We start from the raw sequence: 19610 nt of genomic DNA, 5'->3' as shown, positions 1-19610 counted from the left end.
CTTTCTTCATTTTTGTTGTTTTAAACAATACTTTATGTTTATGTTGAATTTTATTTTTATTTAACTTTTCAGTTTTTGGTTTGAGGTTTAGTTTTTATTTTAACTTTTTTAACCAATTACCAAAACATGTTTTTAAACTCATTTTAGTTAACAATAATAATTCCGGGATACACGTGATGCTGGCAGAACTTGGCCTCAATGTGGTATACAAGATGCCAGCAAGGTTGTTGTCTATCATTTGGACCAGTCTTCATGTCAAGAGTGGTGTGTATGATACTTTACAATCCTTTTAAAATCCTGTAAAGTTAAAGTAGAACAGCACTGCAGGCCTTTTGAAAGAGCTATTTCTTTCTCCGCCGGCAATAATGATATATAGGCTCTTAAAGTACCTCATATTTTTAGTCAGTAGAGACACATTCTCACACACACATACAGGCCTGAACTCTCACTTTCTTTTTTGTGTCTCTCTCTCTTCGCACATTTACATTTCATCATGCTGTTTTCTCCAGTGGACTGCTGTTAATTAAATTAAATCAGATGTGGCTCAGCCATCAACTGTGCTTATTTTCCCCTCCACGGCTCCGTGCTGAGCTAACTGGTGCTTGTGAAAGGAGGAATGAACTCCAAGAGGATACTGTGTGCACTTGAACAGAAAGAAAAGAGTGGGTTTTACAGGATAAGAGCTGGCTAAAAATCCGTCTGTGCTTCCTCTGCAGAAAGGATGAGGAGATCCCCCCTTTTGCCAAATGGCACCAGCGTGGCATCCTCCACAGGAGACTGAAAGGCACCAGATATTTAGATGTCCCTCTTCTGTTGCCATAGGCAACCAATGTCTTCCTCCATCTTTGGTTATGCCTTCCCTCTCTCTCTCTCTCTCTCTATCTCGACTCAGTCTGTCTTGGGGGCCGCTTGCCGGTAGAGATTCTCCATTTCCAGGCAGCTTGCCACGTTTCTTCTTCTGTGTCTTTTTATGTGGTTGGGATAATGCTCTGTGATAATGAGGTTAAAAAACCTCATGATGATGTCAAGGTGATTTTCTCTCTTTTTTATGCCATTTTGCCTCAGTAACAAACTGTAGGGAGTCGCTGCATACTGACCTGATCATTTCATCCAGGGCTTCATGAGATTATGTGAAATTGTGGCATCCCTCAAAGAGCTCCCAGCTTATAATTACATTTATCTTTTCCTAACCCTGCTGCTTTGTGACATCAGCTCTTACAGAAGATCCTTAGTTTGCAATATGAGTTTCATAATCTTGCTCTTTGATGTTCTATTTACAGAGTGCCACTTCTTCACCTGCTCCCATTTTGCACACTCTTTTCTTAAGAGTTTCCCATCAGGATTTGAAAATTAGATTTTTTGCAGCAGCTTTCTGAAGTTGCGGAAATTCCTCAGCCATAAATATTTCTTACTGATCATGAAACCATGGGTATATGTGTAACTTGAGATGTTCCCTTTCGTCAATGGGTATCTGTGCTGCGTCCCCTAGAGGGCACTATGGGGAATGGTATACACTTGCCGTCATGCTGAAGGTATGAAGGCTTTATTGGCTGAGCTAAGACCCAAAGGAGTCCTCCCCCTAGCACCAGCAACCCTAATCATAGGCCGGATCTATCAAGAACAGAGGCCTCAACAAGAGAGAGGAAGCCTAATACATTCTTATTCAGGCCAGCATCCAAGGAGGCTCACAGAGAGCCTAACACTCACAGCTAACTGGCCCATGAAGCTCTGCAAAGTGGAGGCCTAAAACACAAAAACTTCTCAAAATTGAGAGGCTGCCCAGCAACACTCCATACTAAGGTCAGTAGCCAAGGAGGCGCCAAAGAGAGCCTAACATCCTAGTATACTACCCTACCGGCTAGCCGAGCTCTAGGATCAGGAGCACTCCGCATGACCCAACTCTCAAAATGAGAGGAGGCTAACTATGCCCCACGTTCGGGACATCCTGTAAGGAGGCTCACAGAGAGCCTCCAACTCACAGATGCTGTCCTAGTGGAACTCTGGTGAGTGGAGGCCTCAATGAAGATAACTCTCTGTAGTGAGAGAAGATCTGATGATGCTCGCAGTAGATGGCAGAGCTCTAGGATTGGAGGCTTCAGCATGACAAATTTCTAAAACAAGAGGAGAACTAACTACGCCCCACGCATAGGATACTGTGCAAGGAGGCTCACAGAGAGCCTAAAACCTGCAAAAATGATGTTCTAAGCAGATCTCTGGAGAGTGGAGGCCTTAATAAAGATAGCTCTCTCCAACGAGAGGAAAGGCCTGATGATGCTCACGATGGCCAAGGAGACTTACAAAGCCTAGCAACTTTCGTCAGCATGACGACTCTCTAAAGTCAGGAGGAGAACAATAATATCCTACGCTCAGGCTTAATTAAGATAACTCTTTCCCACTGAAAAAAGGTAACAAATTTCTATCTGGATACTTTAGTCATGGACCCTGTGTCTCACCTGGTTGCCCGTTGACAGCAACATTAACAAAGTTGCCCAGCAACATTGCTCAAAAAGTTGCCCCGTGTATTATCAGCCTTACAATGCTTGTAGTATCCAAGGAGGCTCACAGAGAACCCAGTCAACTTGACAGACCTACTCTGGTTAAGAGCAACAAAGCACTCGGCACATTTGACCTTGACTATAAGCATGGATTTCAGAAGAGGTACGAAGCAGTCAGCATGTGCTCTTACCATAAACATGGATTTTAGAGAAGGCAATAGCTGTCATAGTATAACTCTTAAGGAGTGAAAGCATCAATAAAGATAACCCTCTAAAGTGGGTTTAACAATGCTAGCAAAAATCAAAACAAAACTAGAAAAAGAGAGATCCAAAAAACCTAGCAGAAAACAACAAATCTAAAACACATCCCTACATCTAATGCTACTACCTAACTACAGTTCTTTTCTGTCCCTAATTACTCAGAATTTGACACATCAAGAACAATAGTGTTATTCGAGTCAACAAGAGTAGCCAAAAAAGGAAAACTTCCTGTTTGACTCGTCTGTGCTCTGCCTACAACCCCCACGCTTAATCCTGCCTCACAGTAATGGCGGTTACAGGACCCGACCCCGGGATGCAGGCGCTCAACTCTCATCCCTCAAGAGAGAGACAAGACCGGGTGGATCCAATTACTGCAACCTCATCGCGAAAAGCGTGCATTTAACCTCAAGCACACTAGTTCAAAGGGCAGATTCTATCACTCTGAAAAGATTTATACGAGAACAGATGCAAGTGAATCGCTATGAGTGCCTTAAATCCCTTTGAAAGCCAATGCACTTGTGCAAACACTAACTACTATCTCCCAGAAAGGAGCAGAAAGGAAGAAGTTCCTACCTGTCTCTTGTAGTCAGTCTTGTGAATGCAACAAACCTAGGGCATCCAGCTTGCTCATAGAGAAGACAGCATTCCACCCAAAAACTCATCCTACATCCCTCTAGAATAGGGATGGCACGAACTGAGCTTTTATTGAGAACTCCTTTCAATGCATGCTCAGGAGCTAAACACACACTGTAGTTATTGTGTGTGGATTACTTGTGGATTTGATGTTTTTATCAGCTATTTGGACTCACTCATTTTGGATTCACTGCAGAGGATCCATTGGTGATCAGGCTCCTGGTACCGCAAGTGATATAATCTGCAATCTGTTCATGAAGAAACAAACTAATGAGGAAGAGTACATGAGTACATTTTCGTTTTTGGGTGAACTATTCCTTAAACGGGACGATTTCTTTGTAAACATATAATTTCATGTAAATAATGCAATTTATTTTTATAGACATATTTGTAGGCTCCTAGATAAACATCTAATGGATGAATTTTCCAATAAGTTGTCAGAAGTCACTAAGCTTTATAAGTAAACCGCTTGTGTATCTGACTTGAATCTCTCACATTACTTACTCATTAATGTTGCATTTATATTATGATTTAAACCATGCATTATGTTGAGAATGCAAAAGAAACCTGCCAGTTGGTGTTATTTACCCAACAAAGCCAATTTTTAGTCTCATTTTGGACTGTTTCCCATAACTCTCTTTTTTCCCTCACAGGTGAGTACACTGTGATGACGGCCCACTTCCACCTGAAGAGGAAGATTGGTTATTTTGTAATTCAGACCTACCTGCCGTGCATCATGACCGTCATCCTGTCCCAGGTGTCCTTCTGGCTGAACCGAGAATCTGTTTCGGCGGCCGACTGTTTTTGGTGAGTATAATCTCTTAGTCACTTAGTCACAAACTTCAGAATGATCTGGGGTTTTGAAATATTTAAAACTTTGGATGCTACTTCAAAGAAGAAAATAGACACCTTATTAAGTATTGCAAAGGCGAAAATAAAAATGCTGTCGGGAGGCATAATTCATTTTGACAACTCTAAGAGACTTCAATGAGCATGCATTTCTTCCTTAGTTTTACAGGGTTTCATATGGCTCAAGACCCCTTTTTTGGTTCATTGAAGCCTACTTTTATGTGTATTGTTGCTTGGAATTCAAATGGGAGCTGTTTTAATATCATAAATAGACAGTAATAACCAGAAACCATCATCTTGAGTGATATTATCATATTATATGGTGATGTCTGAATATAATGGTTGATTAAAATTGCAAACTTTCCACACATTCACTGTTGCCAAACTGATTTTCTGACTTTATATAGGATTTTATGACACACTGTTGGCCTCCAGCCGAACTGATGCAGAAAGTCTGCATATATTAATTTACTGTGACAGATTAATGGAGGACTAAGGTCACACTGAGCCGAATAAAGAAGTGAAGGCATGATCTTAGATTAAATTGACCATGGCTGATATTGAGTCTAGATTTACAATTCCTAACAATAGATATATGTGCTCTATGTAGTGTGTGTCTATATATAATTTATGTATGTTGTTGAAGAAATTAACTGAGAAATATTCATGGTATATAAAAATCCCAGTTACCATAGTTACACACACATCCAAAAATAAAAAATAAAAGATGTCTTGGCTGAAAGTATGAAAGAATGAAGTTTTAGTGCAAAAAAAAAACTGGAGCAGCATGTTTTCCATGTCCAGTTTAGCAGTACACCTGATTCTAGTTCATCAGGTTAGACTCTATGACCTAAATTGGTTATTTTAGGTATTGAAAACATCCAAAATGTCGCTGTGTACTCCAGGATCCTGAGAGAAACACTATTGTAGCTGAAGATATGACCCTTCAAGCCATGAAATGCACAGGGAGCCCTGGGAGCCTCTGGCTCCAGAATCCTCTGCCCTAGATTAGAGACTTGATGCAGGGAAACTGCTCCTTTCTGAGCATTTCTGTGAGGATTTATGGAGCTCAGGTACGGAACAATTCGGTTACCGTGGAGATTCCCTGAGCTCTGTGTTGCTAAGCAGGTAACGCTGAGGAGATGAGTACCTCTGGCATAGGTTCAGATGTCTTTCTGCCCCTACCGTCTGTCTCTCTCTTTTTTGCCTGTCTTTATTCTGTCGTCAGTATCTCTCTGTCCCTGGAGTCTTTCTGGCAGTTCTTCAGCTGTCCCCAGTCACTCTTTCTGTTTCTTATCTTTCTCGCACATATCCGTCTATTATATGAGCCTTTTAAACAACCTGCCATCAGGCAAATGTTCAGAGTTTAGTGCTCTCAAAGGGATCTTGCCTTTACAAATAATAACCCTGAAAAGTCAGTGTATTAATGGGGTGCATTAATTGTAGAAACCTCAGATGTATTTGTGAAAAAGCACTATGACATTTTTACCATGTCGTTGATTGCTTATTAGAGTTTTAAGATGGTTTTGAGATATCAAAGTTGAAATAGAGAGAATGGCATTAAAATGGAGCTCAGATAAGCATGAAGGCAGTTGAGAGCTACATAATTGAAAATTTGCTCCTGGCTAAATAGCTCCAGAGCGTTATCTAATGTATACTTTATTATGACACTTGTACATACACGGTTTGTTGCATTAGTAAAGTATTAAAGGATTAGTCCAGCTGAAAATGAAATTCTGTTAATTTGCTTACCTTCATGTTATTGCAAACCCATATGAGTTTCTTTCTTCTCCGTGAAACACAAAAGCAGTTATATCGCTGGAATGCCCAGAGTGCTTTTCATAATGGAGACTGGGGCTTTCAAGCTCCAAAAATAACAAAAATGCACCATAAAAATTGTTTTGTATGACTCGTGCGTTATATTCTCTAGTCCTCTGATGTGATGCAAAAGCTTCGTGAAAGGAGTACACCAAAATTATGTAGCTGTTTGTGGAAAATCTAGCCATCAGCTACAACTCTCAAATCTTCAAACAAGTTTAGAGATATGGTGTCTAAAAAAACACATTGCACCACAGGTTTGATGACAGTGATGCCAAATGTCTTGGTTTTTCATGTTGTGAATGATCGCATTGTGACAGGTTTGAAGTTTTTTAGTTGTTGTTGGTTGTTTTTTTTTTTTTTTTTGTTTTTTTTTTGTGAATAAATGTTAATCAAAGCTATCATATGACTTAAGAAGACTTGTAGCTGCTTGAGCCATGTTGACTAATTCAGTAGAATTATTATTATTAATTTTTTTTTCATTTTGGATATTGACTATACTCGTTTACTTTTGTTGAATGGAAATAAGCAGCCCTTCGTTTAGGGCAAAGCTAAAAAGAATAGTTTACCTAGAAATGAAAATTTTACTCACCATCAAGCCATCCAAGATGTAAATGAACTTGTTTATTCATAAGAACAGATTTGGAGAAATGTAGCATTACATCACTAGTTCAGTAATGGATCCTCTGCAGTGAATGGGTGCCATCAGAATGAGAGTCCAAACAGCTAAAAAAAATGATCCAGAAGAAATCCACACAACTCCAGTCCATCAGTTAACATCATGTGAAGCAAAAAGCAGCATGTTTATAATATACAAATCCATCAAGACGCTTTTAACTTCAATCCATAATATAGCTTTAACAAACTGATCTGCATTTTGGATGGCCTGAGGGTGAGTAAACTTTCATTTTTAGGTGAACTACTTCTTTAATTTGACAGTGGAGAAGAAAGCGCCTGGGAGCTGGGTAGTAACGGATTACATGTAATCTGGATGGCAGACAGAGCTGGGTAGTAACGGATTACATGTAATCTGGATTACGTAATCAGATTCCAAATCTCAAGTACTTGTAATTAGAGTAAACTACTTTTTAAAATACTCGTAATCAGACTACAGTTACTTTTTTTATGGATTACATGATTACATATTATTTACACAATGGTAATAAGTTGTTCACAATTAATTGATTCTCCTAAGTTTCCTTTTTTAACGTTTATATGTTTTCCTAATAAACCTGCGCTTATATACGTTCGTGATACTTCGAGTTTTTCCGGCGGAGAGGGAGAGGGGTGTCAGAATCGCGCTCAGAAGAAATCAGCAACATGATAATGGAAAATAGCGGGGAAAGCAGCCTTTAATCACTGGATGTACAGACATCATTCCATTTTTAAAGAAAGACACGGGAAAATGTCACTGTTCAGTATAAGATCTCCCTACCACGGATTAATTTGCTGTCCACGGAAATCTTTGACCTAGCAAAGTTATTGCTGGGAATTTCATGTTCTTTAATATATTTTTTGCAATGTTGATTTTTCTTCATTGTTACTAATGTTACCTTATGCACTTGGGCCCCGTCCACACGGACGACGCGTTTCGCTGTATACGCATACATTTTGTATCGTATAGTTGTTTCGTCCACACAGATCCGGCGTTTTGGGAGAGTGAAACCGATATTTTTTTAAACCGGGTCCCAGGGTGGATAAATTCGAAAACGCCGCCTTTGCGTTTTCATGTGGACCACAAATCCGTATATTTTTCTGAAACGATGACGTCATCAGCCCACGTCTCACCCATAGTCAAACACTGCTACGTCACGTAACAGCAACAAAAACATTAACAAACACTGAACGATTGTCTTTTTATTAACTAACATTAACACAAATTAATAAATGTTTTGTTCCATGTTCGTTTGTATACCGAGCGCAAGCTTTATGCGCATAGTCCATGTCTTCTCTCCATTCTTAATGTGTCTCTATGGCAGGATTACAGCGCCACATGCTGGTCTGGCATGTGTACTACATCGTTTTGTGTCTTTTCCTCATTGTAACGATGCACTTAAAATGTTTGGAGATTGATAGAAATGTCATTTCTGTGTGAATTTAGTCTTTTTCCAGAATTCATGTTTGCAATGTAGCTATTGTTTGATGTTTTTTCATTGATACAGTCATATATACTTCTAGTGTGTGTTTTTTTATATATATATATATTTGACCTAGCAGGGATATTGTTGTTAATTTAATGTTTTTCAATATTGTTTTTTGTAATGTAGCTGTTTTCTAAATGTAGTTAATTCTAAGTAAATATGCTTTAAAATCATAAGATGTGATTTTGTTTTATTCAGTGTTACTAGCAAACACTAACAGCAAGGTACATTAGTGTTAGTATTTTTTTTAAGTATTAACTTTCCATACACTGCACTTGAAAAAGAAGATATTGTGGCTCTTGTTGGTGAATTAAATATATTTTTTGGAATATATATATATATATTTTTTATCTGTCAAAATAGCACAAGATTAGGCTAATTCATTATATGTGATATCAAATAAGGGTTAGCACAAATGTAATCTAAATGTAATCCAAAAGTAATCAGATTACGTTACCAAAAATGTGTAATCTAAGAGATTATATTACTGACTACAAATTTTGTCATGTAATCTGTAATCAGTAACTGATTACAATTCATAAGTCATCTACCCAGCTCTGTTTGCAGATTGGTCGATAATGATACTTGAAGAAAACTGAAAAATTATTTAACAGAATTCAGTCATTCTGCTAGTCACTGTGCTATTTTATAACCTTAATTCAGGATGATGGATTTTCAGAGGGTGTTTTGCTTTTTTTTAAATGTGCCAAAGGAAGCATTTGAAGTCATTTCAGGCAGTTTGGAGTCTGTTCCTTTCATCTCCCTGAAGTGCTGAAGTGTGTTCTATTACATTTCTCTCCATGCCAAAACTGATACTTCTCCATCCTGCAGTCTAGAGTCTGACAGCATCTCTACAAATGAGATGATTAAAGATTTGAACACTTCAGCAAGGCAAATCACCCGCTACCCCAGCAATCAGGGTTCCTCAGTGTTCTTCACTCCTCCCTGTACACCTGTATAATAGACTCCATATTCAATAAATAACTGGATAATCTGCTATACTTTATTTATCCCTACAATTAATGACTGTTGTGATGTTTAACATAAAAATGATTTAGATTAATTTACAGTAGCTGTCTTTTTACTGTCTTTTTTTATTACAATTATAATCACATAACTGTACATAACATAATTTACTTCCCTAAATTTAGTGATTAATGACTGTTGTGAGGTTTAATATAAAACTTTGATTTGGCTAATGTGTGTCATCTTACTGTAAAATGATATTATTTTTATTTGTATTTAAATTATAATTATAAATGTTGCACTTTAAACTTGTACACTTCCCTAGTTCATTTATTTATTTATTAAATTATTTAAACCTTAAATTTTATTAATGACTGTTGTGATATTTAATATTAAAAAAAAAAAAAAAGTTTAATTGCCCAGTTAGTTTGTGTCTTTTTACTTTCAAATTATATTTTATAAATCTTATTTTAATAAAATTTTAATAAAAAGTTTAATCACATAACTGGTGCACTTTACTTGCCTAGTAACCAATTGCTTTAGCCATATTTTGAGAAGTAGGCCTAATGAGGTAGTTCATAATGACTAATGGGTAAATGTCTCTTCATGTGTAAATGTGTTCTCTATGATATTTGCACACTGAAGTAATGCACTTCCTACGATTTGTAATCACATTTAAGATGGTCAGTTGAAATGTGTCCATTTTGTGCATTTATATTGACCTCCTTCGCCTTTCACTTTCACTGTAACGTCTTTTTTTTTTAGATTTTGACTGATGCATTGACTGCTCTGTCACTGGATGGATACCTGTATCATGGCTGAAGGTGTCTGACAGTCAGGGGAAGGTGATCCATCCTACACTCGCTATCTGCACTTCTCTGGTTGTCAGCCCGTTTCAAACTGCTGTCATGCTCATCCCACCTGGGATTGAATACTGAAGAGTTTGACGGCGATGGAAATTAATTGGAGGCATTTGTTTATGTGCATGTTCGTGTTTTGCATCCCCAAGCTTGCCGTCTGTCAGGCCGATCTGTCACTGCAGACCTGGATCAGGCAGGAGTCAGGAACGCACAGGTTCCTCTCCAGAATCCCTTTAGATTTCACAGAGTCTCAGTGAGAGCATTCAGAGCACTGCAAACTGAAAGTCGTGAAAGTGCCGGAGCATTCTCATTAAGGTTATTGTCTTCCCTGTCCCACAACTGAACAAGGCTGTCATCTTCTTGTATAATCCCCCTCAAAAACAGAATTATTCAAGCCCTTCCTTGTAATTCACAAGGCGTTTTCTAAAAATACTTTCATTTCAGTAAACACAACAGAGTTCTTAGAAAGTAACAGAAATGTAAAAGAATGAGAGCGATTCAGGCGTTAGAGGCCAAAGGTTTGTTGTGTTATTGGATGATTAGAAGCCTAAAGGCTGGAAACCATGTGGTGCACTGAAGATATAAAGGCAGGGTCCTTACAGACTCAAGCTTTAGAGACGTTTGGTCTTTTTTATGTAATTTCAATAAACAAGAATTTAATATTAAGACACTTGACACAATATTGACTTTTCTTGCTCTATTTCGCAAAACAAATATAATTACAATTTGCGTCTCTGAGCAATATGATGCTGTTTTGTTCCTGAATGAATCAACCCTTTAAATGATTCGGTTCAGTCACAATGACTCACTTATTAACAGCGACTTGCTGTCACCTATTGGCGGTTTTAATTTCACATTTAAAGTATCTTTTCATTTAAAAAAAATATATATTTATATATTTCAGATATCAGTATTCAACGTTTTATGTTTAAAAAATTTTTAACTGCAGGTTAAAACATTAACGTCCTGTATTAAACCGTGTGTAAATGCATCTAAATGCCCCTTCTAATGCGGCTTCTGTTTTTTTTTTTTTTTTTTTTTTTTTTTTTTTTTTGCATTGCAAAGATAAATTTTGTCAATACTGATTTCATTTGCTTGGTAACAGCCCAAATGACTTATTATTCTAATTGACTGATTCAATTTAAGAATCTGACTAAAAAGATGATGTACACTCTTAGTAAAAAAAAATGTCTTAAAAAGGGTAAAAATGCCCATAAAAGGTAAAAAATCCATTTAAAAGATTGGAAAAGATTAATTTCTATCACTGCTGTGAACTGACCACCACACAGAATATGCAGAATATCAAAAACTTTAGGAGTCAGCTGTCCACAGTAGTCCTTAAGAGTAGTCCTTAAATATCGTCTAATTACCGTTATTGATAAAATCCCAGAAAATATTGAGATACATTTTTTGTCAATATTGCACACCCCTAATATATTTAATGTTTTGTTTAGAAATTTTTTTAAATAAATATGACAAGTTCCCTTTTTTAAACTTGAGCCCCTGCCTCTCAAAATGTCTGTGCACGTCCCTGATCAGGAGTAAGTGCAGAGCGTTGTGTGTGAACATGATCTTACTTTAGTTCTAGACTAAATATGAACAATGTATTTACTCATCTCACCTGCACAAAAACAGATACATTATTCCTCAAAATGAATTAAAACAGTCAAATGCAAACTAAGAATATGACACGAACCTACAATAATTAAATATGTAAATAAAATATTTATGTATTTAATTTTATTTTATTAACCAATGTCTTTGCTACTGACCTTCAGAGATCCAATTTAACCATACTAAGCAAAAATGACACATTTTGTGTTTCAGTTTTATTATTGCTGAATAGTGTTGAACTTTCTTCTCCTGCGATTTGTTTGCGCTGCGCCCTCTACTGTACAGACGTGAATTTACATTTCCTTCACCCTGAGGCATATTCATTTCACTTTTGATGTGAAGGGGCTTTTACATTTGTAAAAGAAGAACTTTTTTATATAAAAAAAACAAACAAGCCCCGCCCAGATTTTTAAAGTAACTCAGAAGTAATGTAATGCATTACTTTCCATAAAAAGTAACTAAGTAACGTAATTAGTTACTTTTTTAGGAAGTAGCACAATATTGTAATGCATTACTTTTAAAAGTAACTTTCCCCAACACTGTCTGTATTCCTCTCAGGTGTGACCACTGTACTGACTATGACCACTTTGAGTATCATCGCCCGTAACTCCCTGCCAAAAGTAGCCTACGCCACAGCCATGGACTGGTTCATCGCAGTGTGTTATGCCTTTGTCTTCTCCGCCCTGATTGAGTTCGCCACCGTCAACTACTTCACCAAGCGGGGCTGGGCTTGGGATGGCAAGAGTGTGGTCAATGACAAGGTAATGATCATTAATCATGTCCCAGCATGCTTTGTGTTGTTTGGCATGTAAGACATATTGTTGCCACATATAGAGTGACAACTAATATTTTTATATTTATTTTTTTCTGAGTAGTCTGGTATACTCTTATAAATAATCTCACCGATTAACATTACAAGCTGTCAGAATTGCATCTTACTTTTTGGCCAGCAAACAAATTGGATATTTTGCTCAGTTTGGGCTTTTGAATAAAACTCAGATTTTTTTTCTCCTCATATGAGATCCATATTCTCATATATCATACTGAGCCATAAAAGCCTGATGTATCAAATGTGATACTCAACAAAAAAACACATTATCCACATGTACAGGTGCATCTCAATAAATTAGAATGTTGTGGAAAAGTTCATTTATTTCAGTAATTCAACCCAAATTGTGAAACTTGTGTATTAAATAAATTCAGTGCACACAGACTGAAGTAGTTTTAAGTCTTTGATTCTTTTAATTGTGATGATTTTGGCTCACATTTAACAAAAAACCCACCAATTCACTTCAAATCTCAACATTAGAATATGGTGACATGCCAAAAACACCTGCAAAGGATTCCTGAGCCTACAAAATGGTCTCTCAGTTTGGTTCACTAGGCTACACAATCACGGGGAAGACTGCTGATCTGACAGTTGTCCAGAAGACAATCACTGACACCCTTCACAAGGAGGGTAAGCCACAAACATTCATTGCCAAGAAGCTGGCTGTTCACAGAGTGCTGTATCCAAGCATGTTAACAGAAAGTTGAGTGGAAGGAAAAAGTGTGGAAGAAAAAAGATGCACAGCCAACCGAGAGAACCGCAGCCTTATGAGGATTGTCAAGCAAAATCGATTCAAGAATTTGAGTGAACTTCACAAGGAATGGACCGAGACTGGGGTCAAGGCATCAAGAGCCACCACACACAGACGTGTCAAGGAATTTAGCTACAGTTGTCATATTCCTCTTGCTAAGCCACTCCTGAACCACAGACAACATCATAGGTGTCTTACTTGGGCTAAGGAGAAGAAGAACTGGACTGTTGCCCAGTGGTCCAAAGTCCTCTTTTCAGATGAAAGCAAGTTTTGTATTTCATTTGGAAACCAAGGTCCTAGTGTCTGGAGGAAGGGTCGAGCACTTCAAGCTTCCTTCTGCTGACCAGCTTTTTGAAGATGCTGATTTCATTTGTCAGCAGGATTTGGCACCTGTCCACACTGCCAAAAGCACCAAAAGTTGGTTAAATGACCGTGGTGTTGGTGTGCTTGACTCTCAAGCAAACTCACCAGACCTGAACCTCAGAGAGAATCTATTCAAAGAACGTCAAGAGGAAAATGAGAAACAAGAGACCAAAAAATGCAGATGAGCTGAAGGCCACTGTCAAAGAAACCTGGGCTTCCACACCACCTCAGCAGTGCCACAGACTGATCACCTCCATGCCACGCCGAATTGAGGCAGTAATTAAAGCAAAAAGGAGCTCCTACCAAGTATTGAGTACATGAACAGTAAATAAACATACTATACATTTTGCCAACAATTCACAATTTTTTTTTTTTTTATTGGTCTTATGAAGTATTCTAATTTGTTGAGACAGTTAATTGGTGGGTTTTTGTTAAATGTGAGCCAAAATCATCACAATTAAATTAACCAAAGACTTAAACTACTTCAGTCTGTGTGCACTGAATTTAATTAATACATGAGTTTCACAATTTGAGTTGAATTACTGAAATAAATGAACTTTTCCAGTATCAAGAGCTCCTAAAAAAAACAACTTATATTTCTTTTTAGATTTTTGTCAAAATATTCAATAAATGGTTTCAAAAAAAAGTTGTTTTCTTTGGACAATTATTTAATATGTCTGGCTTTACAGTGTTTTAAACAGAGACTTTTACTGAATTGCCTGGTCTCCAGATGTTTCCTCCTGAGAAACAGGCCAGATTAATCGCACATGTATGAGATCTCGATATGAATTCCATATGAAATATTTCTTGTCAAATTCTTTTACGAGAAACATCTGAGACAAAGCTGAAACCTAAATGAATGTGTATATAAATCGTCCATTATTTTCTTTTTATATTTGATGTTTTATTATTGCATTTCCAATATATTTCTCATTTTGATTAGGGCACCAAGCAATATGTGTCTCATTATGCTTTACCCTTTTAAAATAGATGGGGGTTGATTTTATATGCTGAACAACAGCACTTCATTGTGTCTTTTTATGTAAAGTAATTTCTTCTCCAACAGTTCCCTAATATCCTGACTGTAAAGCCATGCTGATAGAATCATACGCCATCTATGATACATGCAGCTCGCTGTATTTCTGCTGCAGGTCAGGATGAGATAACCACACATTAGTCCTTTGTGATCTTATCATGGAGCACTGCAGATTTTTATCTTCAGAGTCAGGATCAGATTACACAGGTTACTCATCTTGATCTTATAAGAACAGATTCATTAGCAATTATTCATGCAAACAATCTAAACTGATTGATTACAGAAGAAAATGTATTTGTTTATAGTTTGTAAAGAAAATGTGAGTGGTGATTTATTGTGTAAAACTCACTGCCACTGTGCCATGTTTTGCTGTGGGAGGTTGTTAAAGCATTTCTACAGTAGGTGTTGCTATGTGTTGCTAATGAGTTCTAGGTGTTGCTAGGACGTTGCAATGTGATTGCTAACATTCTAACTGTTGCTATAGGGTTGTTAACAAGTTTTAGGTGTTGCTATGGCATTGCTGTGTGGGTTACTACCATGTTAGCAACCTGTTGCTATAGCTTGCTAATGAGTTCTTGGTGTTGCTAGGGCATTGCTATGTGGCTGATAACATGTTGTAGGTGTTGATGTGGACTGCTAATGAGTTCTATTGTGTTGCTAGAGTGTTGCTATGTGGTTCATAACATGTTCTAGGCATTGCTATGGATTGCTAATGGGTTCTAGGTGTTGCTAGGCATTGCTATGTGGTTGTTAACATTTTAGGTGTTGCTATGGATTGCTAATGAGTTCTAGGTGTTGCTAGGGCATTTCTGTGTGGTTGCTGACATGTTTTAGCTGTTGCTTGGGTGTTAGATGGTTGCTTACTGTTGGGGTCAAAAATCTCTATGATTTTATGGTCTAGATATGGTTCATGGTGCAGATATGGTGGGAAATATCATGTCTGAAATTTATGTTCATGTACAAACAGTGTGGTAAAAGTTACACCCCAAAGTTTAATAGTTAATCTTTTGATTTTGATATTTAAAAACTCATTTATAAACCGATAATGAGAGAAAGATGATCCAAGACCGGCATATACCTGACATTTATTTGCAGAAAAGATTTATGATGGCACTGTCAGTTAAAATTAAGCCCAAGCAAAGCATTATATGCTATTTTCCAGTCAAATGATTTTAATGATTATTTGATTTTAGTGATTGAGCTAATTTTTGTAATCCAGTGAAGCCAACCCTGAAATTTACTGTCAACCTGTCTTTCTGACAGACTTATCGTCATCACATCCACAGAATCCCATCTGGAGTCTTATTCTCATTATCTGAGATTGATTAATATCGGTTTCATAGGGTCTCTTCCTTCCCCTATAGTCAGACGCTGTAGCACAAGATCATTGCTTATTCATGAGTCTTCAAATTTCCACAAATCACATTCTTCCCACCAAAGGTCAGTCAGCCAATCAGAAATGACAGCCTGTAGAATTGGCATGTTTATGCAGATTTTGGCACTTTCTTCCTCTGTTGGTCACAGGAACTATGTCCATTTTTGGTGTCTAAATCTGATGCACTTGAAATAGATCTAATCAGTCTTTCATTACCTGTCAAGATAATGTCATGTTTTCACTCCAAAAGAAAGAAATACAAAAAATGTTTAATTTCTCATTGCCATAATGCAAATTAATCTCGTTCTCACTACCATAATGCCAATAAAACCTGTTTTTTAAATTTAGCATGATTTTGGCATAAATGTTGCATAATTGTGATTAAAGTATCACAATATAATATGTGTGTGTGTGTGTGTGTGTGTGTGTGGTGTGTGTGGTGTGTGTGTGTGTGTGTGTGTGTGTGTCTGTGTGTGTCTGTGTGTGTCTGTGTGTGTGTGTCCGTGTGTGTCCGTGTGTGTGTGTCCGTGTGTGTGTGTGTGTTTAAATGGCTAAAATAGGCTTGCTTTTTATTTATTTATTGCTAAATAAATAATATTTATTATATATTTTTAAAAAATATATTTTTTTCTTTTGATTTTTGGCTTATTTTTTCATAGAAAACTCACTTCACATATACACATTGTGTCTCACTTGTTTACTCAGCATCTGCCACATACATTTTCTAAAAGAACATATAAATAAATGATTTAAGCATGACATATGCTCTGTTAGATTTTAAGTGCCATTTCATTTGTTTCACTGAAGGCTGTTTGACATTATGTGTTCACACTTTCAGTGTCATTTTAACATGCACAGCTACAGAAGACATGTTATCTTGATGGTTTTAAATGCTATCAAACTTTGTATTGCACACTAATCTGAATCTCAGCCCGACCAAAACCTTTAGGAGATCTTCACTGATTTCATTCAGGGTATCCAAGGTAGTGACTTCTAAGGAGTAGCAGCCTGTCAAACTCATTTCCAGTGATCATACATTAAGTTCTGAATTTCAGTGATGTTTGAGCTGACAGTGTATCAAACACCCCTCTCATACTAACCATCATGTGTTTAGACTGATGCATTACTAGTTCCTGTCAGTCTCTTAAATTACCACAGCGCTGTTTCCAGTGGCGCATTCATCAGCACATCAGAGAGAGGTGCTGCTCACGGGATGAGGGGGAGGTGGAGGTGGAGGTGGAGGTCTGTCTGTGGCGGTTTGAAACACTGGGAATGAGAGCAGGGCCTGCAGGCATGTGCTGATAACCCAGCTGGAGAAACAGACTGAACGCTTAATGCATTCACATTCACCTGCGCGAATCATTTATGCTTCACTGCTGCGTCATCTCGTATCAGTCGGGGCAGGACTTTCACTTTAAAATCAGTATGAAATGGCATTTACAACCCTTTTTACTTTAATGATGTGACATGCTTCTGTGTGAAACAGGATGCGTGTGGGGTGGGGGGAGAGAAAAAATAATTAGAATTATTAGAATTAGAGTCGTGAAAAATCTTATGTATGGTAGTGGTGTGTTAGGATTGTTATAGTTAACTAAAGTAAAAATAATAAATAATTAAATTTAAATAAAATAAACATTAAGGAATATTCCAATGAAACAGTGTGTGTGTGTGTGTGTGTGTGTGTGTGTGTGTGTGTGTGTGTGTGTGTGTGTGTGTGTGTGAAACATTTTCATTTTAAAAATGTGTGTGTGTGTGTAAAAACATATTTTTTAGGAAGTTGCCAAGGAAACATTTTCATTTTAATTTTATGTACTGAAATAACTAAATCTAAAACTGAAATAAAAATGTGTAAATCTATATAGACATATAACAAAAAAAATTGAAAATTACCAAAACAACAAAATTACTAAAACTTTAACTAAAATGAAAATGGAAGATACAAAAATAAAGACTTTAATATTTTTATTTTAATTAATTTAATATACTTTAATATTAATATTGCTTTCTGTTTGTCCATTAACTTTCATAAAAAGCATGACAAAACAAACAAGCAACAAATGAATACCAAAGTATTTAAATTAATTAATAAATGAATTCAAATTAATGCTAATGACATATATAACCTGTATTTAACCTATATAACCCAGGTCTATCTGTGTGAATTGCATCTGTCTGTGTGTGTGAGTGTGTGCACGCTAATGGAGAGAGAAAGTTGTTATTAATGACTGTTTGTCGTGTGTGGGATCTTGTTGTTTTTCTGTGTATGATCGGCACCGGCACAACTTAATTTTTTTCTTGCTGCTGTTTTGACAAGAACTTATTGAATTATGAATCTTCCTCCCATTCTTCATCATGAGTCTGCTCATCCTCGACAGCTCCAGTTGTCCCATCAACTCCTCATCATAATACCGCTCATGTTTTACAGGTTGTGTGGTTTTCTCTGGCAAGTGGATGATGTATAAGACACATAGACTGCATTCCCACACTGTTTGGGATTGACATCCGTATTTGAGACTGAGATTGTCCTGTTTGTACAACAGTAGACTGGAGCAGATTGAATACTGTCAGTGTGGACAGTAGCCAATCATCGTCTTTAAATCACTTACACTGTAAGCTAATAGAGAATGTTAACTAAGAGCAGACATACAGTAGCTATTTGGCATTGTTTTGGCAATGCAAACTCTCATTCAATAAAGCTTTATTCTGGTGGTTAACACCCACTTTTCACATCCTACTTTTTTTTCTTATTGTATATCCTGTTTCACGCAGAAATTTGTCGAATTACAGGCTGCAAATGGAAATATAGGTTGACATTCATAAATCTTGTTTAATTGCAGAATACACAGTGAAGAATTAAACTATCCATAATCCTTCACAGTGTTATTGTAGTATTATTTATAGTATATATGTACAGTATATACAGTACATACACACATACATATATTGACATATATTTTAGTTTAGTCCTTAGTCCCTAAGAACGGCATACATTTTTTACATTTAATTTTTCCTGCTTTGTTGCACTTAAAGAAAACAGACATAATTACCTTTAAAGGGGTACTCCACCCCAAAATGAAAATTTTGTCATTAATCACTTACCCCATGTCGTTCCAAACCTGTAAAAGCTTTGTTCGTCTTCGGAACAGAATTTAAGATGTTTTGGATGAAAACCTGAAGGATTGAGACTGCCCCATAGACTGCCAAATAAATAACACTGTCAAGGTCCATAAAAGGTATAAAAGTCATCGTCAGAATACTCCATCTGCCATCAGACGTGCAATCTGGGTTATATGAAGCGACAGGAACACTTTTTGTAAATGAAGAAATCAAAAATAATGACTTTATTCAATAATTCATTTGTCAACAGTCTCCTCTGTGTCTCTCCATATCACCGTATGCTGTGTATGCTCTTCTGTGTCATCCGCGCCACAAGACTGCGCTGTTTTTTTTCAAATCAAAGCTAAATACACGTAGAAACAGCGCATCTTGTGGCGCGGGTTTTGCTTAAAACAATAAAAAATATCTGCTAATGGCAGAAAAAAAATGAATGAGTGAATGAATGAATGAATGAATATATGAATGAATGAATGAATGAAAACAAAAACATTTTCTTATCCCA

At 36.9% G+C, this 19610-nt stretch overlaps 1 pseudogene; it reads left to right on the top strand.

Annotated features, from left to right (window-relative positions):
• The window catches only part of LOC109105232, a 62780-nt pseudogene that overhangs the window by 42092 nt on the left and 1078 nt on the right, over positions 1-19610 (top strand).

Source organism: Cyprinus carpio, chromosome A14 (assembly GCF_018340385.1).
Source record: "Cyprinus carpio isolate SPL01 chromosome A14, ASM1834038v1, whole genome shotgun sequence".
NCBI lineage: Eukaryota > Metazoa > Chordata > Actinopteri > Cypriniformes > Cyprinidae > Cyprinus > Cyprinus carpio.
Note: the sequence above shows the minus strand (reverse complement) of the source record. Positions and strands in the feature narration are given on the sequence as shown.